The sequence below is a fragment of the Pseudopipra pipra genome, chromosome 3 (assembly GCF_036250125.1).
Source record: "Pseudopipra pipra isolate bDixPip1 chromosome 3, bDixPip1.hap1, whole genome shotgun sequence".
NCBI classification, from domain to species: Eukaryota; Metazoa; Chordata; class Aves; order Passeriformes; family Pipridae; genus Pseudopipra; species Pseudopipra pipra.
The window spans coordinates 101,687,554-101,714,208 of NC_087551.1; the positions used below are offsets into that span (position 1 = coordinate 101,687,554).

Consider the following 26,655-nt stretch of genomic DNA (forward strand, 5'->3'; position numbering starts at 1 on the left):
GAAACACTATGGTTCTTCTGGATTGCGCTGCTTCAAATATACCTTTATTATTATTAAAAAATGCTGCTTATCATTTGCACAGTAGGTTTGTAGATACCTGTCAGTAACCAGTGTGAAAGACATGGCAATGGTGCTTATGCTATTTCAGCGTTTCTTGTTCCATAGGTGTGTATCTTTTTAAAATCAAAGAAAGCAGCAAGTAGTTTAAGGAATTCTCCTCGATGATCTATGTTAGTCAAGATATTTGGAAACTCATGCCAGCAGCATTCTGTTCAAAAGATGCCAGCTACAACCTGGCCAGCTTCTTTCTTCTCTTGCACGCAGCATATTCCCCAGTGATCAAGCTGCCTGTCTCAAGTGGCACAACGTACTTGAAATCTGGCTGGGGAGAAAAAACAGCAAGAAAACTTAGACATAGCTGTAGTTACATACAGTTCATGCATCAGCCTTTGAGACTTTGTGCCAATGTTTTTGGTGACTTCTTCAAATGTGTTTAACCTTATTTTCTTTTTCTGCCCTCTGTTTTCAAAGGAAAGCAGGCTGCCTAAATGGGAAAGGATAAATGCTGGATAAATGCACATTTGACAGCTGGGGAAAAAAAGGATGCTTGCTAGTATTTCAGTTACTGTTATCTTAATGTATTCAGGGAGGTGTTTGAGCTGATGATATCCCTTTAAATATCCTCTTGGGTTGGAAAACACTGGATTTGGGTGACAGGGACACTTGGAGACTTGAAAGGCAGAAGGCATGGCTTGCACCTACAGAGATGTTTGCTGAAAACCAGGCGTCCTGAGATCCTGACAGGTTTGCCAAGAGCAACAGCTAAACTTGGGCAGCTGGTTTAGCGATTAGATTATGTTTTTGTTTTGGACAATGGGTTTATCGTAATGAATTAACCGGTGGACTAGTCAGAGTGGCAAAGGGGTTTGTTTTTGATTTCCCAACCATGCAGCACACCAGGATCGGGAACTTCTGGGCAATGGAAGTGCAAGGGCATTTCACACTGAGTGCCATGGGGAATGGGACCATGTATGCTTGTGTGTCCTTTAGTGTGCAAGCCCCAGTTTCTTGTAATCTCTTGAAAATACCAACGTGATAGATGGTATAGCTTGGGCACAGGGGAAGGAAATACATGGTGCTGGTGCTAGGAAATTGGCACGTGGCTTATTTTAGAATAGTCGTGGCGGTGGTGGGAGGAGGGAGGGAAAGAAATGCCTTCAGGGGCTGGGAGCCAGCATGTGGGCGTGCTGCAAGTCTTCCTCACCAGCCTTCCATGCCGTGCTTCTCATTCACCTCTGCTCCGCACAGAATAGCCTGTCTCTGCAGAAGGAAGCTTTTCCTTGTTTGGAGGTAGCAGGAATTTTTTTCATGTTTCTTTTTTTCTTTCTAAAGGGCATTGTGCGCAGGATGCTCTATTCTTGGCAGCTTGCCCACCATGTAAAGGGAGAAAGCTCGCTGATTTTGGTCACGATGCAGATAGCCACTGTCAAAGCCAGTTAGCATTTGCAGGGCATCCTTTCCATTTTTAGTAGGTAAATTTTGTTTCTCCAAACATATCACTTTCTCTTTCTTAAAACTTACGTGGAGAGAAACAGATTTTCCTCTGAAGAGCAGTTTGGGGCTTGTTGATGGGAGCCGCTTATGCGTGAGAGGAGTGGGAGTTACAAGGGAGGACATTGTGGATGCATAACCTTTAGCACCAACTTCAATTATGAAATGTGTGTTCAAAAAAAAAAAAGCAAGTGTACTTTGCAGTACTTAGGAAAGGGCCTAAGAACAACATCTGTTCAGTAGAAGGCACTTGAAAGCCCTGTATCCCCTTCACCAGAGCTGAAGGGAAGGCAGCAGCTTGAAACTTAGGCTTGGGACCATGGGCCTGGCAGGAGCTGCCTGGCAGGTGGGTATTGCAGGCAGCTGCCTGTTGTCATCCTCTGCAGTGATCAAAGCACCGTCCTAGAACAAGCCAGGGTTTCTGCTCTTCCTTCCGGTTTCCAATTCAAGTTTCTTCTTCAACCATCAGTACACCTGTGTCTTGAGTCACCTCTCTCATCTCCTCTCCCTGGTGTCCACCCTCCTAAAGCTCTTGTACCGAGAGAGCTGGAGTTGCTGTACAGAGGAGGGGGGAGAAAAAAGCAGGCTCAGCATAAAAGGCCCTCTGTGGTTAGGCACCATGATTTTTGCCAGGCTGAGTTTTATTGCTCTCGAGCTCAAGCATGTCAGCTTTGCTTCAGAGAGATTCTGGGGGGCTTTCCAGAAAGTGGGTACTCCTGTGTAAAGGAGGCACTTTAATAAAATAAAACGGGTTGGAAATGCAGATATTTGACAGTCATGGAATCATATGTGTCTCTGAAAGCCAGAACCATTTAAGTGGGAATGAGCATATGCCTGTGTCCAGCCTCTCTTGTGGCTTTGTGCAATGAAGCCTGGATGGTTGCATCTGGTGGATGGTGGCAAACCAAGCCTGTCCCTGGTGTAAGCAGCCTGATTCCCCCAAAGCCTATGGCAAGTGTTTTCCTTTGGCTTAGGTTTGATGTGGAGCAAACTGACTGAACTCGGTTGTGGGAGACCTTTTCAATTCAGTTGGTTCCCTTCTGCATCAGCTGGTGGTGGTTCGCTGCATCCTCAGTGATGGCTGAGGCCCCTTCTCTGTTGGGACAGGGGTTTGGTCACATGTGCCTGCCCTCCCTGGGGAGCACAGTGTGAGCCTGGGGGTGCTGCGCCCCTCTGTGCCAGGCTCATCTGAGGAGCAGCAACTCTGCCAGGACCAGTTAGGGTTTCCTCCAGGGTTGTCAGAAGATGTATCAAAAGATAATTTTTTTTAATGGAAATTAGATTTCATTCCAGCTGAGAATAATTGAAGCTGTGGTAATGGTCTGAAAGCAAATGAGATTCAGCTCTGTAGACTGCAGCCACAACTTTCTGTTCTGCTCGTGTCACGCTGCTTAAAATGGCATTCATTCCTAAATCTGACCCTAAAGCGCTGTTACAAAGAGCTGTGTTTTTCTCAGGAGATAGACAAAGTGAGGGAAGATCACCATTTTTAATTCATCCTCTAGCCTCCTCTCCCATCTCCTTAAGAATTCCCTTAATCTGCAGGCTGACTTGCCTAGCCAGGCTTGTCCCCATGGGAAACCTCCTGTCTTTCATCACCCCTGCTAAGGGCTGTTGGCAGGCTGTTCACGAGGTGTGTGCTGCAGCTTTCCAGAAGTCCTGTCCCTTAAGTGAGGCAAGCTGTTCTGAACTGATAGCACCAGAAACAGCTGAATTTACTGAGTGCTCATTTTTATGGGTGTAATTCAGAAGGCAGAGTTCGGAAGTGAAGGTGCACTTGCTGGCCATTTCCAGAGCTCTGACTTGTTACAGGACACATTCAAGGATGATCTTCCTCAGAAGTTGGCTGAGCCATTGTCTTCTGAGCACCAGGGCCTTGACAGCCAGGTGTTGGCTAGTCCCATTTGTGTTGGGACATTTTCAATTAGTTGCATCTTGATCCCAACCTTTGTTTTCAGATGTTTGATGCCTGTTGCTGGTGCTGAGGTCTTGTCTGCATCATTAGTGGGTTTGATGGCTTTTTACACTTTGTAGGGAGGCATGTTTCTAACAAAAATGCTCTGCATTGCTTGCTCAGTTTCAGGAAAACATTGCAAAAACATTTTGGGGTAAAGTTTTGATGTTCTTGAGCTGTATGTGTGCAAAAGGCCGGACTGACTATTGCATGGCTGCCTGGGGACTTGTAGCAAGGATGCCTTCTGGTGGAGCAGTCCTTAGATGGAAAGATGAACTGTCTTTGGCTTTTAAGTATCATAAGGGGTATAATGTTGTGCCTTCTGCTTTCCATGTCTGTGATTGTGTGACATCCCCATGCCAGGTTCTGCCTCTCTGGCTGCAGCCTGTGGCTGTTGTGACGTGCAATTTGCAAGATGCCAATTTGCCACTGGTTGTCTCCTCTCCTCTCCTCCCTCAGCTCACCCTCTTGTCCACATCAAGCCGTGGAAATACTAGGCTCTTGCTTCCCAATATCAGCCTCAATTTAAACCCATTTCTTAATTGTTAGTCAGAAGTGGGTGGAAGGAGAGAGAACAATGCCTAACTGGAGCAGTAACAGTGACAAGGCGTAGACTTCGCGGTGGTCACCCATCAGTCTTCTCCAGGTGCTTGGCTTCACATGGATTGTGGCTCCCACCAACTACAAAGAGTAGGTGTCTTCCAGCGTTGTCACCCAAGTGTCCCTGTGGCTCCTGAGGAGGAGTTTGCCCAGCTGTGTTCCAGACAGCCCTGCTGCTGGCTGAACCCATTTGCACATCCCCTGGTTGTGCTGGGACAGCCTGTGCCAAGGTAAGCTGCGGGCTGCAGGAGGGCTGCCTGTGAGGAAGCAGCAGCCTGTCCTGGTGGAGCAGGAAAGACCTATCAGCTTGGAAAAATCTCTGTCACCTGAGCTTTATATTTTACAGCCTTGGAAGCTATGATTGATGTGTGCAGGAAGTTTTGCACTTAACATTGCTTTTCCTGCTCTCTGGAGGTTCAGAAGACACCGGTGCATCTGTTTTTTGCTTTGCTTTCAAGGTGATTTTCCCCTTATAATTATAAAGATGACAATATGTAGATTTTTTTAAATGAATAAGTGATCTGCCCAGGAGCAGTAGTTTGTGATGAACTTAATTTAAATGCATCTGCATGTTCTGTAGCTGGAGTGTGGTTTTATGTAGCATAAAAGCCTCAATATACAGAGAGGGTTAAGGTTATAGGAGGCACCTTGGCTGTGCCATAACAGCATTTATCACTGTAATTTGGGTTTTGAATTAATTCAGGCTTTATTCAGTCCTTGGAAAGCTTTTGAACTATTTCAACTATTGCTCTATTATGTCCCTCCACCTGGTAGATTAGCTAATACAAACAACAGTCTTCTTTAATAAAAGGCAGTTGACACTAGGTCCGACGTAGCTGCTTAGCAAATTTTATTTTAGCGGATACCTCCCTTCCTGTGACCTTCCTCATTCACTCCATCCCTCCCAAATCTTTATTGTGTAACTTGAATGTAATGTTTAGTTTAGAGCATCCTGTGAAGCAGGGAAATGCAACTGAAAAGGAGGCTAAAAAGGGGAAGAGAGAAACTTCCTGGACAATGACTGTGTAATGCCACAATTTAGTTAATTGTATTGGAAAAAAGTTTTAAGAGGAAATAGAGTAAGTAACTGGCACTGTTCTATCCCCAACTGTGTAACTGTAGGCTGATTGCTTGTGTGGAAGTCAGACCAGGCAGTATGTGGCATTTGTCAGTAGTCTTTTTTTGGAAAAAAACCCAGCATCTAAACAAGGCTGCAATTCAGTAAGGGAAGTCAGGAGGGAATGGAAGCCAAAACTGACATATAATGCAGAAATGCAATCTGGAACTTTGGATTGAAGTGAGCAAAACTCCTCCAAAGCCAGGGGAATTGCTTCTGCCTCCACCATGCATCTGTGGCGGTGTAGCCCATGATGTATTTCATGAGAGGCCTTGTTGGCATGCAGGTTTCTCCTTTGCATTGCTTCTTTTGGCTTCTGTTGATTTCCCTCTTGTTTCCCTGAATCTGGCAGGGATGACTGCTTGTTACAATAGCATCAGTCAGAGATAAGATTCTTGTTCTGAAGACTTCGGGCTGTTCTTTTGTCAATGGTTTAACCACTAAATTGCATCTTTGTTCAGTAAATGAACCTTTGGGAATACTCAGAATGGGGTTTTTGAAGGTGTAGAACAACAGTTACTGTAGACCTAACCTACTAAAGTAGATCTTACCTTTTTGGATTGTACTCCAAGTGTTTCTGTGCTGTAAGGAGAGCTCCAACATGGCAGATGTGCAGTGAACATGTACAGGGCAGCATGGAGCATTTTCTAAAAGCCCACAGGAAAAATCAAGGGGATAGATGTGTTCATTTGGTAGGGTTTCTGTGGTTTCTGTGAGCCCAACTCTGATGTCCCACAGCTAAGGTGGGATGTTCCTGCTTGGGCAGGACCATAAGTCACAGCCTTATAGACAGAAACACTGGTTCTGTTACTCACTTGGAGAGTTTACTTTTAAGCACCCAGGAGAATATCTTGTGCTCTCAGGACTTGTTGACTTACGTGATAGACCTGAGTGCCAAGGGAAACTGAAAGAAAACAGGGCAGGGATTATATCTCCATCCCTGCAACACCCAGCAGCCCCCCTCTTCTCGGGTTTTGGCTGTTTTTTTGGAAATTTTGTTTTTTTGTTTTGTTTTTAATGGTACAATACGGAGTAATTGTTTTAAACTGAAGGAGGGTTAATTTAGATTAGATATAAGGAAGAAGTTTTTTACAGTGAGAGTGGTGAAACACTGGCAGAGGTTGCCCAGAGAGGTGGTAGATGCCCTATCCCTGGAAATATTCAAGGTCAGATTGGACCGGGCTCTGAGCAACCTGATGTAGTTGAAGATATCCCTGCTCATTGCAGAGGTGTTGGACTGTATCACCTTTAAAAGTCCCTTCCAACCCAAACTATATCCATATGATATATATGACAAACTACATGATTCTATATCCACCATTCTTTTTTCCTTCTTCTCTGCTGAGAGAGCTGGACCTGGCTTTGCATTTAGCACCTCAGTATTACAGGTTAAATTCACCAAGCAGTGTCAGGGTGGATTTGTGAGCAGATGTAAGTACCAGTGTTACTGCAACAGGCTTTAGGTTGCAAAAATTTATGTTGGAATGTTGTCTAAATAAACTGCAGAAGGGAAACCCTGAAGGCAGAGAGCTGGCAGGAGTTGGATAGCTTCTGAAAATGCAGGCTGCTTTACAGCATGTGAAATTAAAGTAGCCTGGGAGCCTGTTCAGTCTGTTCAGTCAATAGGTGCAGGAGATGCTCCAAATAAGCATACACAGCCTTTGAGCAATGTTTTGAACTCCTCCCTGTTGCCATTTCCTGCTACTGTCAGTGCTCGGTGTTTCCTTCATGCTCTGGCATTATTACTATTATTATAATTACTGGGGGTGTTGCAAGCATATTGCTTAGGCAAAATGATAATGGAAGAGGTGGCACTAGAGGTATCGGAGGCAAAGAAAGGAGGGGCAGCAGTTTATGCTGAGGACCCAACAAAAATCTCTCTCAGCGGTACCAGCCTCTCAGTGGACGCACAGTCTGAGATGTATTTGCACTGCAGCCACAGCAGGACATTTAGAAGAAGACTTGAATTAGCATTTACATTAGCCAGTGTCTAATTCTCTCGTTATAGCACCATGGAGCTCAGTATGGGGTGGAAAACCTGTCCAGGAGCTTGTGCTGGGCTGCAGTGGCCTCTAGGCTCTCTTGAGTCCCACTGAGTAGGGTGATCCCTGGTGAGGTTGGCAGTGTGCTTGAGTAGTGATTGTCCTTTGATTGCCAGGGTGAACTGACTGATGCCCTTTCTGGAAAGTAGGGGCCTAGAGCCCTCTAGGACTTTCCTTGCATAGTGGGTTGAATTCTATGTCCAGGTGGGCTCAGAGCATGGTGGCTTAGGGGCCTGGTGGGAAAGATGAGAAGGGAGTGAGATGTGAGTGGGAAGAGATTGTGCATTGGAGGAAGGGGTTGGGTGGACACATTCCAGAGCAGGTGGACAGCCAGTATGAGCGCTGGCATGGCTGCACGTGCTGTCTGGATGCATCCACAGTGTATGTAGAAGTGAACAGCCAAAGTTCAGGTACTGTGGTTGGTGATGATTGGGCTGGCTAGGGGTGACTGCAGTAAAGTTAGACTAGAATAGAATAGTTCAGTTGGAAGGGTCCTACAATGAACATTGAGCCCAACTGCAAACCAAGTGACGGGACAATTAGTTTTGTGGCTGTCCATGGACTGTTGCTACTCACATGTGAAGAGGACTGCAAAATATCCAATAAGCCTTCATCAGTTTGCATTTGCAAGAAAAAGAGAAAAAAACCCACCTCATTTTTATAAAATAACAGAGTCTAGTTGAAAAAGAAATTGCAAATAAGGGAGCGCAAAGACTTCATATAGTGCTGGGAATATCTCCCCTGCTGCATATGGCATTTGCAGGCAAGTAACACCATCCCCACATGTGGCCAGGTTAATAACAGTATTGATTTGTCTTAATGCAGTTATTAAAGATCAACCTTGGAGGTGTGGGAGGGCCCTATTGGTAATTAGCATCAAGATTGATCAAGGATAGTATCAGCCAAAGGGGGGCAAATGGAGGCTAGAGTAGGGCAGGGTGAAATAGTGACCATTAAAGGAAGAAAAGTGCCCAAAATACTTGAGGCTTCTTCATCAAGTAGAAAGAAATCTACTTAAAATATAATGTCTATGACTCAAAATGAGTGGGGTTAAAAACACCTCGAAAAACAAAAGAAAAATAAAGGTGTCTGCAATGGTTTTGGTGCAAGCCAAGGCAGGTCTGAGGACTGTACAGGACATGGCAGAGCTGCAGTGCATTCAGGGAAGGTAGAGGTGGGTGATGTCTGACCATTGAGAGGGAGTTTTACCCCTACCAGATAGGTCAAAGCATGGTCTGAAAGAAAAATCTGTTACTTTGGTTTCTCTGGTCTGTCAATGAAGCTTTTTTTATAAGGAGAATATTTACAAATTATTATTTGGAGCAGTCTCCTCCTTAAGCTTTTTGCTAGCTGCTCTGAAAATAGTAGATTGATGCACCTCTTCCTGCCCAGCCTCCAAAAGTTTCTGACATCTCTTCCTTTAATTCTGCTTTGTAATTGAATTTCTCTCATAAGTTGCTTCTGCTAATTCAATTATACTGACCTTTTAATTGGCAGTGAATTTGAATACTGCACGGACTGTAAACATAGAAATTAACCTGTGCTGTCCAGTTACCCTCTACTCCTTCAGGTTGGAACAAAGGTTTTGTATGATTATAAGAATTTACGTAGCCATTTTTCTTGCTGAAAGTCTTTTGAGATGCCAAAATCTAGCATCTGGACTGTGAAATTACATTTATTGTGAGCATATAAATATGGTCAAAAAATCTTACACTGTTCTGTAAGGTTTGTTGGACGGGGAAGGCACAACGATTTTGTAGCAGTGACACAGAAGAGAAATTAAAAGAGTTTGTGGGTTGTGTTTCCTATTTTGCCAGTGACCAAGTTCAGTCCTTACCTTGCCTTTCCATTGGGTTTTATTTGGTTTGCAGAGATAATATCCATCCCTGTATGAGACTCTGAGGATCCTAAGATTTCTTCATAAAAAGGTATTGAATCTAAAATGATTTGCTTAAATGGTTGTGTTGCTGCCAGGTTGCCACATCTGTGAGTGCCTATCCAGGCATCTCAAGAGTAATAGAAAATTTCATGGAGTCTTGGAACTTCCTTTCTGTGAGCAGAAGACTGATGTAGTTGAAATCTGCACTGATGAGGGAAGATACCAGGATAAAATAAGAACGCAGTCATTTAGAGAGCACACACTTTAAGGGTTTTCTCTTTTTCTTTATTTTTTCTTCCAGGCTCTCTGGGCCTTAGGGAAGGGTTTGTTTAAAACAACCCCTCAGATGCTGGGAAGCTGCACATGGGAAGGTTGGTCTTCAGTAAAAGCTGTTCAACGAGCATCACCAGTGATCAGGGGAGAGGGCACCTTCAGGGGTTGACTGGGGACTCCACATCAGGGCAGGATACCGTGACCTCACTTCTGTGACACTTGTCTTGTTCTTGTGATTTGTAGAGGGAGCTGCATTTCAGCTGGCTGCTTGAATTCTTTTCAATTTCTTCATGGTGTTTACTTCAGAAAAGCAAGCGGTGGAGAATTTGTGATGTTACCATAACAATCAGAAAGCAAAAGATATAGTGCTAAATTTTTTAAAAGGAGGAGATGAAATTGCAGTACAGTCACTCTGACTTATTACAGTGTTTTTCTGGAAGTTAATAAATTATTTCCCACGTAAGCATCTTCTGGAGCAGAGTAACAGGTGGATAGAAAAAGAGCAGATGATATAATGTACTTCAGTCCTAGTTAGGTTTTTGGCACTGTTTTGATATTCATAGAAGAAAACTAAGGAAAAGAAATTTTGGTGAAACTTTTGCGTTATGGATGGTACAAGGTGAGTGTGCTGACCATGATCCAGACCTAGCTTCCATGTGTCATCAAGCTAAGAAGTATTGGGTGAAGATTTCCTAAGGTGGACCCTGTGGCTTGGGTCATTATAATTGATGCATTTGAGAAAATGCTGGTTCAGACTCAATAGGTAGCACCAAACTAGGGGATGTTACAAGCGCTTGGGAAAGTCATTGGATTTTCAAATAGCTTTGGACAGAATCAGATAATGATTTTGGAGGGTCCATTATTTGCACCCAAAGGCTTTAATGTGGGCTTCCAGTTCTCCCTGGTAAATGGGTTGACTGTACAGACTACTCAGGGGTGGTTGGAGGGCTCCACTGAAAAACGTTTTGGGATTGTGGTGGGTCATACACTGCTTTGCCAGGATCATCCTGCCCCAAAGCAATAGACATGTCCTTCCATGAACAGGAGGATGGACTTTTTGTCCTGTGTTGCATGTCCTGGTGCTTTGACATTGCTGGAGTACTGGAGCCTTCATGGGGCACTGCACTACTGCACCTGAGCGAAGATGTAGAGAAAATGAGGAAGGCCAGCTGAAGAACAGGACTCAAGAGGAATGATAGGAAGGAATAGGGTGTTTGGCTTGGAGAGAAGGTGAAGGATTGGCACAAGGAGTTTGCAGTGTCAGGCAGCCTGCTCTGAGGGAAGAAACAGGAAACCTCAGTCCCATGTCTGGAGGGGTTAGGGCCAGTAGAAATGAGTGTGAGGGATGTCACAAAAGAAAGGAACTTCTGGTTTTAGGGATGGTGAAGTGTTGAAGAAGATTGTTGGGAGGCTTTGGTAATGTCTGGAATGTCTGTGGCTGGGGTTTGGCACTGGGCAGACCAAATGTGTGTGTTGGGAGGGGCTGGAGGCACTTGGGAGCTAAACCCAGTGGGATTTCGTTCGCAGAAGTTAGAGGATTACTGGGTCAGACAGGGATCTGGCAGGAAAGAAGTTGGTGTGTTGGGCTGGAGGAGATGAGTGCTTCCCAGCTGTGCCTGGCATAGGTGATGGAGGAAAATCATGGTCAGCTCTGTGAGAGAGTGGAAATCAGAGCAAGTAACTTGTTTTCAATTTTCTAATCCACAGATTTTGAGAGATTAGGAATTGCAGGAGCAGGTGAGCTTGATCCTGGTGCTCTTATCTGTGACTCCTTAAGGGCTGATGAACCCTCAACATTCACAGATGACAGATGCTGAAGGAATGCAAATTATTCTACTCTGCTTCCTTGAGAAACATGCTCAACTGAAAGAAGGTGATTTCTAACCTTTCAGAGCAATGCTTAATGGCTTCAAGAAAACTTGAAACTGGCTCTTTCATATTTTTCTTTTATTTTTCTCTAGTTTTTAGGTCTTAGTATAGCAATATTGTGTAGTATGAGTCAAGCAAACCTGACTCTGAACTTGATACTTGCTTATTTCGAAAGATGAGTTTTACAGAAAAAGATTTAAAGCAAGAAGAGTGTTTTCAACAGATTATTGAGTGTCAGAAAAATTTGCTGTTTGAATTCAAGGCAAATCCGTGGATTTTTCAACATGGAAATGTTTTCTATTTCAGGACAAATAATAAAATGCAAATTCACAACAAAGTTGTTTCTCAGCGTAGGGTAGGAACTGGAGCACGGTTTTTGCATGTTTAGACTATTCTGATTTCTTTTGCTTTTAGGGGGAGGCTGAGAGTGTGAAGATTGTCACTTTTAAGAAAACTGTAATGTAAAGCATGTTTGGTTTGTGTCTTCTTTTCCAGGTACTTGAGCTCTGTGGACTTCCTCTGAAGAGATTCCAAGATAGGTGGTGAGTACTTTTCAGATCCTGCTCCTTTCAAGGAACTCTTTAATTTAGTAATTGAAAAAATAAATGAGGAATAGAAAACACAAAGGTTTTTGTTCTGCATTGGGTGCAGAAGTTTGCATTTGCTGAGGTAATGGCATGCTTTAATTTTAAAGCTTTCAGGGCTAATCTTTGAGCAGGAGTTTGGCATCAAAATGTTAAGCTTCACCTTTGCACCGAAAAGAATTTCTTGAGACTTGAAAAGTGAACTAAAACGTTACATTTTCAAAAATATTTGAATTTAGGGAAAACCTCTACAAATTACACTGTATTTTTTGCTAAAAGCCTTCACATTCCAGTGGGACAATGTTTTCTGTGTCAGAAAGCAACCTTAGGGTTTTTTTTCCCCTTCCGTTCTGTCTGTGTTAATATAAAGGAATGCAACTTCCAGAAGGTTAAATGAGCTGCATAACCCATGCTAATCTCTGCCACATGTGACTGATTTTGTCCTGCCTGCACCAAAGACTTCCATGTATTTCATCTGTATGCACTTCATTAGGTTCTTATTTGTAAGTAAGTGAAACATTAAATCAGTCAAGAGCTACAGGAGAATGAGATTGCTGAAAACTGCCACTGTGGTGGCATTGCAGGTGCAAAGTCACCTCTTACATTGATTTTAATCAGTGCAATTTCTTTTCCTCTGGTGGAGCTGATCTCTCTGACAAGTGCTAGCCAGTACTCTGCTTGGTAATTTGTTTTTGTTTTTTCTAGAGAAATACATACTCTGTTTCCTCTTTCACTTCTAGATTTCTTTCCAATGAGATTAACCAAATTATATCATTACCCATTAATTCCTCAGGAAGTTCATCCTTGCATTGCATTTCCCTAGTGCACAGGATACAAGCTATTAGAGCTCTTGTGTTCAGACTGACTAATGAACTATGTCGGAATGCCCCAAACCTCTAATCGACTTCTCCATCTTCCAAATCTCTGTATTTCCCATAGATCAGATGCCTTTTGATACATATGGTCCCAGTTTGATTTGAATTGTTTGTGCAGCTGAAATGTAGCTGTCTGCACTGGTTACTTCTCAGGGCAGGGGAGGATGATGGAGTTTGGTGTGTTGTGCGATGCTTCTGTCCACCCACATGTTCATTTTGGCCAGAAAATTGTTTGTATTTATAAGGGGCTTACTTAATGCCACATAAATGTATTTGTTATACATTACATCTTTCATCAGTGAAAGCATCCCTTACTTAGTAAGCTGTATTTTCCTTATTTTCTGTGTAAGGAAAAGCTAATTTAACCCTTAAATGGTTTTTCTGACTGAGGCTTATGTCTTACAAGGCCAAATCATGAATTCCATGTGCCTTTTGTCAAAATGCTCTTGTGAACAATAGCTTATGAACCCCTCCTCTTCCCTGTCCCCACAACTATGATGGGATCTGTGTTGTAGACCTGCATGGTTTGTACTGCTAACTGCTGAATTGGGACCTGAATATTCAGTGGATCTTTTTTGAGATGTTGAAAAATGAAATAAACTCTCTTCTAAGGACAGCGGAGAGTATGAGATTGGTGACTGTAAAACCACGTGTGTAAAGCCCAGGCAGTTTTACACTGTCTGTTTAAATTGTACTTAAAATTGGATTTTCTTTTCTTCTTGTTTCAGGTAACACCCAAACAGGGTATAAGTAAAAACCCACTTGTTGATACTCCAGACTGTGCTTGCCATAGTTCATGTTTCTTTCTCCTGGGCAGACCCTTTGGGTAGGGCTTTCAAAAGCATGAAGCTCTGTGGTCTTTTGGGGCAGCTTGGGCTCCTGATGCACTTTTGCAAACAGTTTAGAGGTGTTGAGTGTTTATACATCACATTTTTTGCTGCTTTAATGGTCTGTATTCCTCCTTGCCATTTCAAATTCAGGTATGTCCATGATTTCAGTCTCGGAATTTACATAATCCATAGCAGTATGAAGGTACATCTACAGAGCGTAACAATTCTTGTATGGAGCCTTACAGTGGTCTGGCTGTGTCAGTTCATATTTAACACGTAGTAAGAGACAGCCTTGAAGACAGACCAGTGCTGAGCCAGGTGGGCATTTTCCAAAATGTAATGTGTGGCCAGTGGCACATGCGTGGCTTCAGAGCAACGTGTAGCATCACGGAAACAAAATGTGTATGGAAGTACCTGAAAGTAGCTTGAATTTTGCCCCAGCTGAGCACATCTGGAGGTAAGGGTGCTGGCCAGGGAAGGGGGGAATAGGCACGCGGGTGCTCTCCTGTTGGGATATCACAGACTCTGAGTGAACAAGCTGCTTACCTGCATTTTTGCCTGTAAGCGCATAAGCAGCTCTGGGCAGGGAAGACCAGGGAGCCAGACACACGATGAGAGTTGCACCCGTGTCAGGGCCACCCTGGGCAGGATGGCCAAATCGACAGCTATGTTGGGAGGTCTTGTTTCAGGGTGCTGCCGGGGTGACTGTGCTGCGGATTTGGAGATGTGATGTGGGCATGAGGGTTGTCTCCATCCCAGGTGCGATGCAGTGGGGCCACAGCAGTGAGATTACTCTGGCCTCTGTGCTGTTTTGGAGGAGCACGAGTGCCTGTGACCCATGGCCAGGGAAGGCAGAGGGTGGGGCATGAAATGGTGTGATCCACAGCAGAAACTGCCTGTTGCTTGCATGGACATGGAAACAGGGCTCCTCTCTTCTCTGGTCCAGAGATGGTGTGCATTGATGGAACATGAAAGTGAAACATTTTGCAGTCAAAGACTGACAGATCTGCCCTACCAAACTGGCTGTGAGAAACACTCTATTTTTAAACTGAAAGCTGAGTTGAAACCTCTGCGGTGTTTGTTTTTGAGGAAAGGAGGGTCCCCTTGAATGGGAGGTTGCGTGCAGTACTGGCGGGTTGAGCTTCTGGAGATATCTCAGTACCACCTGTGCCAAGGCATGGAAATCGAGGAATGTTCTTGCCATTGGTGCTGGGATGATTTTTGGAAATATGCTCTATGTCCTGTGCATAGAGCAGGGCATCTCCCCGTGACTTGGCTCTGGAACCTTCTCCATTACTAGAACATCTCCCCTCACCAGGATGTCCTCATCCCTGAGTCCCGATGCCTTCTAGCATGTCTCCTCGTCTGCTGCCCCTGCCAGCATCTCCCTGACTTCTCTATAGCCCACCCGTGTCCTCATATCCAGGGTCCCATGGGATCACCCCTCCTGTGAGCGTTCAGGCTCTGCAGGAAGAAAAAAGCATCAGCAGTGCTGGGCTGAGCACCAGCACTGCTGCAGGAGACAGGAGCAGGCAAGACAAATGGGAATTGGAGGCTGTTTTCTCCTTCCCTTCAGCATCATCTGTGCTACAGCCTTGGAAAACTCCCTTGTCTCAGGATTCAAATTCAAGTCCTATTGGGGAAAGGAAGACCTTGCAGTGTTGTTAACTTTTCCTATTACCTTTCCATGCTGTCTGGAGTGATCTGTAAGGGCCAGATGTCTGCCATACATAAAACTATGCTGCGGGAGCGGAGTGGAAGGGGGAAGTGCAATTAATTGGAAAATGTGTCTTAAAAAAGAACAAATGAGGAGCACAATAGCAAACGAAGTACCTTGTGTGAGTGGCTTATGTAACAAAGTAGTTGAGAAGAATGTATTATGATTTAGTGTGTCATTAATCAAAGCTTGCATTTTTCTTCTTAACCACCTTTAAAAATTGCTGTTTGAGTCTTTGTCTTTTACATTTTAATTATAAATAGGTTTGCTATTATTTTCACTGTTGAGGCTTTTTGTGTTTTATTGCACATTTGCTTTTCATATACACTGTTTGCTCATTCAAGGATATTAAGAAAAAACCCCAGAATGAATATGCAACACTGCTGTTCATCTGTGTTTGTTTTTATGAATGAATGTTCTGCATGAGTGCACACAGGCTTGCTCACTTCTCAAAAACTTCTAAAATTCAGACTTTTTCATTAATTCTTTACTGGGATGGGGATAATTTAAAAGCTGTCTTTCCTTTTTGAAAAGTAAATTATTAGCCAGCATTTCCAGTCTGGAAGATAGTGGGGTTCTGTGTTTGCCCTGTTTTCCCCACTGTGTACTGTGCCTCCCACAAACACCACCTGCCTTCTACATTTTGTAGAGATGCTGCTATATAACATGGAAAAAGGAGTGTCTCTTAATGCAAGTATCTCGTGTTGATTCACTGCTATACAACTGTTCATCCCCTAAGAGTGTGGGATTACAAAGCATTATCATGCTCAGATTGACTCAGGTAGTGCTATTTTTATTTAAGCTGTATTAAGGTATCATTGCGAATCTTTGGTCTTGCAGCGTGGTGTAATACGATTTACTATTTTTACAAAAAATCAACATGGCTGTACAAATCCTGTCCATGGCTAGAGCTGCAAAGATTAGTCATGAACTCATCACTTTTTTTTTCCCCTTTCCTCTATGGTGAGTTGTTACTCTTTTAATTTTCGTGTGACCTCCATCATGTTGGCCAGGCTTGGAATAAAATAAGAGGTGCCTTGGCTTATGGTGTCAGGGACTTGGTACTTGCTTAGAACAGCTTTGACATAAGCAGGGGGCTTTGGTGTAAGAGGGAGACAGGTTTGGGTATGCTCAGTGGAGTTATCTGAGCAGCCCCCAAGAGAGTGCAGTGGGTTTCATCCACCTGAGCCCTTGTGGAGCCATCTAGTTCACGCAAATGAGACCTTCCCTGGACATCGTAGCAGCACTCCTGTCCCTCCACCTCACTGGCTTTTACATCAGGCTCCACCCCTCTTAGTCAAAAAACGGTGGTAATTTGGAGTTGATCCATATCTTGCTCTGCTCTTCCTCATTACCCTGTAGCAGCTTGGTACCCTGGTAATGCAAAAATAAACATTCATCCTAAATGTGGGGTTGGCTGAGGGATGCAGTCAGAAATATCTACAGACAGCATGTCTGTCTGTCTGGATCCCTGCAGTTTGGACAGGCTGCCAACTATTGTGTTTCCAGACGGACAGGAAAAAAAAAATCATGGCCTTTCTTCAAAAGGGAATGCAATGAGAAGAGGTGTGATTTTCCTCAATTGGGACAAATATGAAGTTGATCAAAATGAGATTCCAATGGGTCTGAGAGGAGTTACCACTAATAGTCAGCATGGTTTGCAGAGATGGTGGGTGCAAAAATGACTTCACAACATTGCTTTGGTGCTTTAGGAATCACCTAGCAGAGTTACAGTAGCCCAGGGAGTGTTTCCTATAAGTGCCTGGGATGCAGCTTCCCTTCCTGGGGAGCTCAGCAGGAAAGACATTGCCAGCCCTAAACTTCCCACCTGTAGGATTCGCTAGGATGGGAGACTGTCTCCTAGGGAGAGTTTCTGGGCATCTTTCTGGCCTTCATCGGCATTTGGAACAAGAGGTGATGGTTGACAGGAGGAGTGGTGATGGAGAGAGAGGCTGAATGTGGACATCCTCCTGGGCTCTGGATCCCAGGACAGCCTGGCTGGCTAGCAGCTTAATTGCTGTAATTGGCTTGTGACACCCAAAGGTCCCAGGATCCTGATGGGAACGTGGCCACGAGCAGCCACAGTTGTTTTGAGTGTGGTCTGCAGTTGTGTGACTGTGAACATTCAGAGACAGAACGAGCATTTCAATTCCCATCAAACCTTCCTTTGAAATGAAATAGACATTTAATGATGGGAATTTTTACAGCCTTCTCCTTAATTACCAGGACCGAAGAAAAACCTTCAATAACTAATTGACTACTAACTTTCACAGAAAAAAAGCCAGTGCCAGTGGCAGGATGCTCCACAGTTCATTATGGGCAGCACAGCATGTCCACTGAAGGAGTGACAAGATGCTGTAGGTTTACCAGTGCAGCTCCACAGTCAGCTTCTTGCATAGTCTTGCTGACCATGAGCTGTTGCATTAGGTGTGGAAATCAGCTGATGATGTCTGATCTCCGTTATGCTATTTAGGGCAGAGGAACATAAATTGTCAATTTTGCCATAATAAAATGCATGGATAATTTCTGATGTGGGATGCACACTGGGTTTGAGCATAGCCAGGCTGGAGGGCAGAGAAAAATTTCTTTATGTTAATTAAAAGGTGTTTTGAAGTGAAGGCTGAAAAACACATTCTATTTTGAGGGTTTTGACCTATCTAATATGTTTGGTTCTTTGTCCTTTTTATACTTAACATCTATTTTAAACTATATTTAAGTGTTTCAATAGCAAAATTAACCATTTAACTGGCTAATCCCTTGCAGACTTACAGGTCTGAGCATTTTGCTGCAGCTGTCTTGCTGCATCCCTGCTGGGGCCTGGGGCTTGTGCTCCATTGCTTTGGTAATTGTTTTGTTCAGGGGTCTTGGTTTGGGGCTTTTTTTTGTGAGGGGGCAGTTCCCCCCAACACCACTAAGTGTTGCATGTACATCTGCTGTTATATCCAGATATTGCCCTCCTCTTGCACAGTGACCTGCTGCAGTTCCAGTGGAGCGTTGTTGGGGTGCACACTGATTTTTGTGTGAAGAAAGAGAGTCTCAGTTAAGCCAGGCAGTTTTGTTTCCTTCTCCTTATGTGTTTGGTATTTATAAATATCACCCTTGAGCTACCAGCAAATCTGGTCACTTAGCAGTCAAAATCCCAATTGCTCCCTTCCAGAGAGCTGACATGCATTCCTGGGCAAAGCAGACGTGTTTGTCAGTCCCTTGTCTAGATTTTGCTGTTGTCTGGAATGAAGCATCAGGATCTGCAGTTGAACTAGATGATCACTGTAGGTCCTTTCCAACTGAACTACTCTGTTCTGTTCAAGTGCAGGCAGGATTGGAGAGCTGGAAAAGGACTGGGCTGTAGATCCCAGCTGTACCTGTGTTACTGCTTTGGTGCAGGAGGAGTGGGAGAGATCTCTGCTGAACGCTTGCTGACTGGCTGTTTTACCCCCTAAAGCCTGAGAATTGTCTTCATATTGATTTCATCAGCAAATGGAGTGTGGTCACAAAATGTAGTAAATCTACTACAGTAAAAATGAAATGGACTCAGCTACAGAATTTTTCATTCCACAAAATATGATGTTTGGTCTTCATTGAATTTAAAAGGGGAAGTAATTTGACATTTTATTCAATGAAATGCCAGTGGAAAAATAATTTAGGAAAAATATTAGTCTTTTGTAATTTAGGGAGGAAACTTCATTTTAAGGATTTACCATCAAAAAATTATTTTGTGGCCTGTCAGTATTAAGGCATGTGTCCTTATGGGTATATATCGTGTCTCATTGTTTGTTATGTACCATTACTACCTATATGTTAGGATGGTTAGTTATCTAGTTCTGATCATTTGTATTGAAATCACTAAGGCAGGTTGTTTTTAAGTATTTTTTTGTTTAGTTTTTTTGTAGGTTAAAATACCTTCTCTCTGAATTATAATTAAATATTTTAACACTGTAACAAGGAGCACAATAGATATGTTAATTTGAGTATCTCAAAATAGAAACTTTGGGATGTAAAACCTTGTGCTGATTGGTTTCAGAATATACTAGGAGTACCTTCCTTGAGTTTTCCTTTGTCTTCTAAATGTTTTGAATCTGAAGAAAAGAGCTTTTTTTTTCTTTTGTTTTGCTTGGGTTTTAGTTGTTTTTTTTGTTTTGAGTTTGACCAAGTATATTTGACAGACTCTGCTCCTCAGTTACAGAGTGAGGTAAGAGGATTGAATGATCCCTGTTCATCACTATAAAGATAGTGAAAGATGAATTTACCAGCAAAGTGGCAGCTGAATGGAGGACTGATAGAAGATAGCACGTGCAAAAGGCATTTCAAAGCAGTCAGATACTAAATGACGTATTTTTTGGAGTACCTGGGAAATTACTTCAGGTTGTCCTCTTCAATTAGTGACCTTTTAAAGATCATAGGCTGGGTCTCTAAGGAAAGAGGTTTGGTTTTGCAGGTTGTCTGGTTGTTTGGTTGTTTCCAGATGTTTAACAACTCTGTGGTAGTGTTCACCTCCAGCCATATGTTTTCTCTGCACCCTGAATAAAGTGTGACTTAGTAGGAGAGTGGGCCCTGTCATGCTTTCCATCCCTCCCAAATCCTTCCCATGATGGTAAGGGAGTTGTCCACCTAAACAAATGTAAATCTTATTTTTTATTTCTCATTGCATCTGCAGGATGCTCTGGTTGAGGGTGATGATGTCTCTGCCTGGACATCCTGGCATCCTGGTGCAATAGAGCAGCATCCACCTCCCATGACAACACCCATGCAGAATACAGGATTTGTTGCGCTTAAATTCAAGTCAAAATTTGTAAGAAGTGGTTTAATAATGGGAATATCAGCAGACCCCTGAGTACAATGCTGCTGCTGTATGCTTTCATAAATCTGAGGTTTAGGGATGACAGTTATGATGCATGGCTTTGGGAGTATGTGAAACTGCAGTCATTAAACAAAAATGGGCTTTTAAACTAATGACAGCTGCCTAAATGGTTCTGCAGTGAAACAGATTCCCTTAGGCTACCATTCTTCAAATAAAACAGGTCCTATTAACTTAAAAAAACCAGGAAAATATTTTGTTTTGGTGCTGTAGCACTGCTTTACATTCTTCCCAAAGGTCAGGCTGCTAAGCGTTTGCTAGGCTTTAAGCCGGAAGCGTTAGAAAATAATGAATGGCAATGTTTCCAGTAATTCATGCACTGTTATTCCCCTGAAATAACCCACGTGCAATACCAAGGATTCACACGTGTTCCAAGATGGGTTTCCAAGTTAGTATGGGGACACTTTTCTCTGTGTAAACTCAGCTGTGTTTAACTGAGTAGGTAGTTCTGTACAATGTCGCTGTTATACAGAATTTTATCCAAAGTTCTTCATCAAAACCTGTTCCAACTCCTGCTCGTTTAAAATGATGCACAATAAAGCAACGTATTTCCTTGTTTCCTTTGAAATCATTATTGCCAGCCTAAAGCTGAAGATGTAAAGATGCATGTTTTGCCTTTTCCCTTGTGCCAGAGGTCCTGGCAGGCAATGATTTAAAATGTGTTGGTTGGTTTCCTTGAAGACATGTTTTAAGAGGGTTGACGGTTGCAAAAAACCAACCCATTCTCAGTCAACCACTTTCACATCTTTTTAACTTTTACTTTTCCCCTGCCCAGGCTTGATTTCTTCTGAAAATAGCTTGTTTTGTTTCTGTCTCCCTGTCCCCCTCATTCTTCATCTTTATCAGAACTCATCAGAGATTTTGTTCTGTCTCTTGTTGCCGGGAATAGAGGAGAGGACAGGGCAACCCAGACTGTGAAAAGATGCCAAACAGCAGAATTCGGTGGTTTTGCATCATCTCTCTTCATACCATACACAACTTAAAGCCCACTTCTCTCCCTATAAACTCAGTTTTAGCCTGGGGCTGGCCTTGCTTGCTGAATAACTCCAGATAACTCTGATTTTTTTTATAAAGCAAGCAGTTCCATTAGAAATGTATGTGAAATCTGTTGAGAGCAACCATATTTCGCTTTCTCCATATCATGACATGACAGTTTAAAGCTGGATGTTGCAATACTGTGTAGCGTTTCTAGGAGCCCTGCAAGACTGAGCAGAGTTTGGGAATGATGGGATGGAGGTCCAGAGGTCTCCTGCCAGGTCGGAGGTGTTGAGTGCAGCTTTCAGAACCTGATGAATTCTCTTCTGAATGTCACCTGCAGTCCTGACTCTCTGCAGGCTTTGGCTATCCTGCGAGACCTGGATAACATACCTTTCCACCACTTTTCTTGTTTGCTTCCGTAGTCTGTCCTAACCATAAACGTGTTTTTTGTGGGCAGTTCTTTGTGGAAGAGGAAGGCTGTCTAGTTGTGGTGACTTCAACCATATTCTCTTCTTCCTAGGGAGCATGCTTGAGTCAGGAGAGAAGAGTGGAAGAAGAAGGGTTAAATTAACTATAACATGAACTTGAACAGATGGCTGACCTCTGTAACACCAAGAACTGTTTAATTTTAGAAATTTGCAGGCTGTTTCAGGTTTGTCATGTTCCTTACAACCATCTGAGCATAGATACACAGCACAATTTATTAGCTTACTGCAAAGCTTTGTTTAATTTTCCTGCTGTTTGAAACACTGAGCTTTAGATGGAATAAGTGGGATCCTGGAGTATCAATGGGATCGGCTCCCTTTGTGCCAACTTCCTTTCAACCGCTGAAAGCTGAGGGAGAAGGGATGCTGCTGATCATGCTGGAAGGAGCTCAGCTCCTCTGCTTCAGTAGCTTCCCCAGCATGCTCAGCCTTTGCACAGACAAGGGCCATGGAACAGTTAATTATGGGCAGGGAGGAGACAGATGATCATCCTGCCCCAAATCACTTAAACGTCTTAAGAGTCTACCCTTGCCTGTCTGAACGAGCCAACTAATCTTTCAGTGAGCTGCACAAGTGAGCACTGAGCTATATGTGGTACAAAGAGAGAGACCACAAAAAGTGATCAATTTCCCTTTTCCTACCTCTACCACAGCAAAAAGCTGTGCACTGTTTGCCTGCTTAATGGTGGAAGAACATTACTGAAGTAAATTTTTACTGGCTATGGTGGGTTCTCATCCTCTTGGAGGTTTTTAGGTCAGGGGTGCATCACTTGAAAACGGGTGATATAGGCCAAATGGGTGGTGGTTGGATGCCAAAATTCTTGGAGAAATTATTTGAGCAAAGAGGTATTGGACTAGGTCAGTGGTTCTCAATGCTTTTAGTGAGGTCACAGCAAATTCCCAGGAACTGTGCTTCACACATTTGCATTATGATTTGAAAGAGCAATATCTTCGTGGTGACCACACGTGAAGTCTTTGGTGCTGTCCTGGAGGCCTAGTGGGATGAGTGTTGCCAAGGGTCCCATCTGGGATTCAGTGAGTCAGAGGTGGAGGAACAACTGTGAAGTGCTTGAAAAATGTCTTTTTAAGGAGTGTGCCATGTTAGTCCCCCAAAAAGCGAAAGAAAAAAAAATCTATATCAGTATTGCATGTATGTCTTTTATAGAGATCTGGCTTATCACTACAGTTGGCTTTTCTTAATTACTGCTAATACTTCTGCAGGCTATGCAGAAGATGGAATATTGCTGGCCTGGAGTCAGGGCACAGAGGGTTCTATGGAGGCCACTCAGAGACAGGCCATCTGCAAGTTGTATTTAATTTTTTTCTTGGTTGTCTTCTCTAAATAAAAACATGATGCTGTGAGAATGTCCATTCCATCCTATTGCTTCACTCCACCAAAGCTGCGGTTTTCTGACAAAATGTTTTTGAAAGTTATATTTGGCAAATGGCTGTTGACTTAATTCCTCTCCTGTCATTTGCTGCTTGTCTGTGAAACCCAGATCTCTTTGCGTGCAAGCTCAGCTGTAGCTCAGTTCAGAGCATTCTTTAAACCATAGTTGCTTTCTGCTCTTGTTTGCTTTTTTTGACTCCCTTTCTCTGATGATGGGGGAACATATTGATGTACTTCATATCTGATGAAGGTAAATCCAGTACCTGCAGAGCCAAGGGCTGTTAGGAGCTGTGACAGCCATGTGGTCAGGTTTCCTTGCTTACCCCGAGTGTTGGAGCTTCAGCACCCTTGGCATTCCGTAGCTGTAACACAGGGAGTGTATTGAGGATTAGCTTTGCAGCAGTGAGTGTCTTCTGCCTGCAGAAAACCATGTGAAGCTCCATGAAGGAGCAGAGACCCATGTTGATTCCCCAAGACCTTAGCCAACAAGGGAGACTTCTTCATCATTACCTTCAACAAAACTGACTTGTCAAGAGGAGACTTGGAAAAAGTAGCTTTTTTTCTTTCTTTTTTTTTTTGGTTTGGTTTGGGGTCTTTGTTTTTTTTTTTTAAGAACAGTAACTTCGGCTTGGTGCCCTCTCTGAAGTGAACTTTTCTGCTTGGGATATTGGAATTTGTTTTAGAAATAAAGTAGTTCTTCATCATGGAACTCTGTGCAAAACTATGCTTTTTAAATCACTGGGGAAAAAGGAACAGTCCCTCCATGACACTAGTTGTCATGTTTTTCCTAAACTGATACATTTAAGGCTGTCTCTGAGAAAAAGTAGCTTAAGCAAGGCGTAACATGCTTTGCCCGTAGTTACAGTGTTGATCACCCTTGCCTAGCAGTGGATGTTTCTGAAGGAAAAATAGGGACTGTAGTTAGAAAGGGAAATGCAATTAAAAGAGCAAAAGAGCAAACAGTTGTTTATATTCTATAAAATTGGTGCTCATTGCTCTCTGGTTCACCTTCTTTCCTTAAGGTTTTCTCATTAGAAGCAGTTTCTGTAAATACTATCTCTTCCTTTCCCCTTGGAGAGGTCTCAAATAGCTGGCCTGGAATTAGTGTCTGGGTAATCAATAAATTTTAATCTACATGATGGGTTTTTTCCTTGAAGTTCGTTCTTTCTGTGTTGGAGAAAATACATCTAAAGCAAATGTTAAATGAAGAAAGGTTGGATTCTACTTAATTCACTGTTACTATATGCTATTACAATTTTGCAATATGGATGTCTTCCAAAACAATTACAGTTATTGCTAGATTGACACTAAATGATTAATCTACTAGCAGACAGCCAGTGCAGTAGTGCCTTTGAAAGAATTTTTAAGCCTCTTCCCTGCTGTTCTTTCCCTGCAAGCCTGGTTGAAAGATAAGACACTGACCATAAAATAAATTGTGATATGTAGCCTGGTTCTCTTTCAGTCTCCTCTGCTTGAGCGTTGGGCTTCTGTCTTGCACTGAAAAGTGTGTAATGAAAGGGTTTAAAGTCTGCCCTCATTCAGAACATTCAGTCTTGTATTTCATTTGAGCCATATGCTTAAATTATTATGAGGCTCACTGAATTTGTTCATGGGCTTAGATGCATTCTTAATCTGGGTGTACAACAATGCTCGAAAGATTTCGATGATGGGAGATTACAAGTATTTTTCTTTGTGTTAGTGGCATCAGGTGCAAAGCATGAGAAAATATTCATTGGTCATCTCATTGTCTGGAGCAGTCCTTGTAGTGGGAATACCTACTTATATCCTGGTTTTCTTCTGAGAAGATCTCTGCCTTTGCTATGTTATGCAGAGGGAGAACTTCCCAGTGCTTAGTTAAGGAGCTGAGCCTGCAGCTGAATTTGGGGAGGTGACTAAACACTGTAAAATGCAATGATTTATGAGAGAAAAGGGAAGACTGGAGGGAAGATTCCACTTTGGTTCCTCATCCATTCTGTAAACTTGTACATTTTTATACTTCTACAGCTACAAGTTATAACACTGTGTACCATGTTGCATCAAGACAACTGACTCAGAATCCTCCAACACCTGTTGACGCCATGGACCTGCCTATGTGCTAGTTCTGGTTTTAATTGTCTTTCTGTTTAAAGTGATGTCTTCAAATCTGACCTGAGGTTAGAGGCTAAGCTGTTCCTCATTGCTCTAAATAGCAATGATATGTTTGGTTGTACATCCAGTTGAGTTGGCTTGGAGATGATGACGAGCCCTGGAGCTGGGCATAAGTTACTCATAGCTTCTTACCTTTTCCTTAAGTTGTCTTGGTTAATAATACAACATAATATTAATTCTGGACAATAATAGGTTTGCTTCCCTAGCTTGTATGATGGCAATTCTGTTGTGGCAGAGGTTTTGAGTTTAACTCCCAATAAACAGCAGGAACAAAACCAGCTGCTGCGTCCATGATTGAATATGACTCGATGGAGCTACAGCTTATTTTCTCTGCACTTGGGAATATTTTCTCATCCCTTAAAGGCAACTGTGTGCTCTGACAGCAATGCTTTATTGGAGAAGGAGAAAACTTAAACACTAGCTCATGCTGCCCACTTTTATAGTCCCAGCTTTCTCAGCTTTTCTTAATTACATGTGGTGGAAGAAACAGTCCTGCAGTACTTATGAATGATGTAATTTGCATTTGCTCAGGATGCTGAAGTTTGGGAGTGAACTCCAGGGATATCTCTGTTATGTTAAGGTTATTCAGAGCAAAGCTTGGTTTTTGTCTCAATGTATTTGCTACCAAATTTTAATAGGTAAACATGAGACAGACTGCTTTCATCCAGCAACAGATTATTATTGTTTTGGTGATGCATCTTTGATTCCTCTTCAAAAAAGACTCAGATGACCAGTGCTTCTAAATAACCACCTTCCCCTCCTGTAAACCTCCAAGTGTGGAAGACCTTTGCTGACGTCAGAAAAGGGATGTGAAGATGCTGGAGGAGAGCACCAAGAGCATCCTTGCCTCTGGGTGCTGTGGGATGAGGATACAGGTGGCAATTAATCCCATTTAATCTTATTTTTAAGATATTTTTCTACACACATCGTGAGACTCTCTCATCATCCTGTTTTTGAGGTTACTCTGTGAGCTGGTTGTGGTGAGCATCTTTCAAAACAGCAGATTTCACAAGGCCGCGTTGATTGCAAAGCCCAATCTCGGGTTGTTGCAGCAAGGAGGGAATAGGCTTCCAACCCGAATAAATTGGTCCCCTCTCGGGTGCTTGCCCTGTGGACAGGCTGTTTACCTCCCTTCCTGACTAGAAACTGCCCCGTTTTCAGTTTTAACTTGCTAATGGGCTGTTTAATAGTTTGAATGGGTTTTTTGCCAGTGCTGTGGGTTTATTTTTTTCCATCTTCTGTTCGCCATCCTGATGCGGTTACAGCAAAAGCTCCTCTCCCTTCATGTTTTGTTTTAAGATACAAAGCCAAGTGCTGCTAGTCTGCCACTTTCCATACTCTTTTTTTTTTTGTTTTTAATTTGTATCACTGAAGAACATTTTGGTCTTTGCTTTTTATTTTTATTTGCGTGATCTAATTCAACTTGACTTTGGCAATTTCTCTTTACCCTTTTGCTTCCTGACCTCTGACACAGCTGTCTTTGCTGAGCAGCCCTTCCTTTCCATTCCT

The 26,655-nt window shown here is 42.9% G+C and overlaps 1 protein-coding gene across 2 annotated transcripts in view; it reads left to right on the top strand.

The window, feature by feature from the left end:
* HPCAL1 (hippocalcin like 1) overlaps positions 1–26,655 on the top strand; it is an 80,443-nt gene that overhangs the window by 18,799 nt on the left and 34,989 nt on the right. For both annotated transcript variants that reach the window (XM_064650517.1, XM_064650516.1), the window contains exon 2: positions 11,781–11,827. The gene's annotated coding sequence lies outside the window, so the exon portion shown is untranslated. The remainder of the gene's footprint in view (positions 1–11,780; positions 11,828–26,655) is intronic.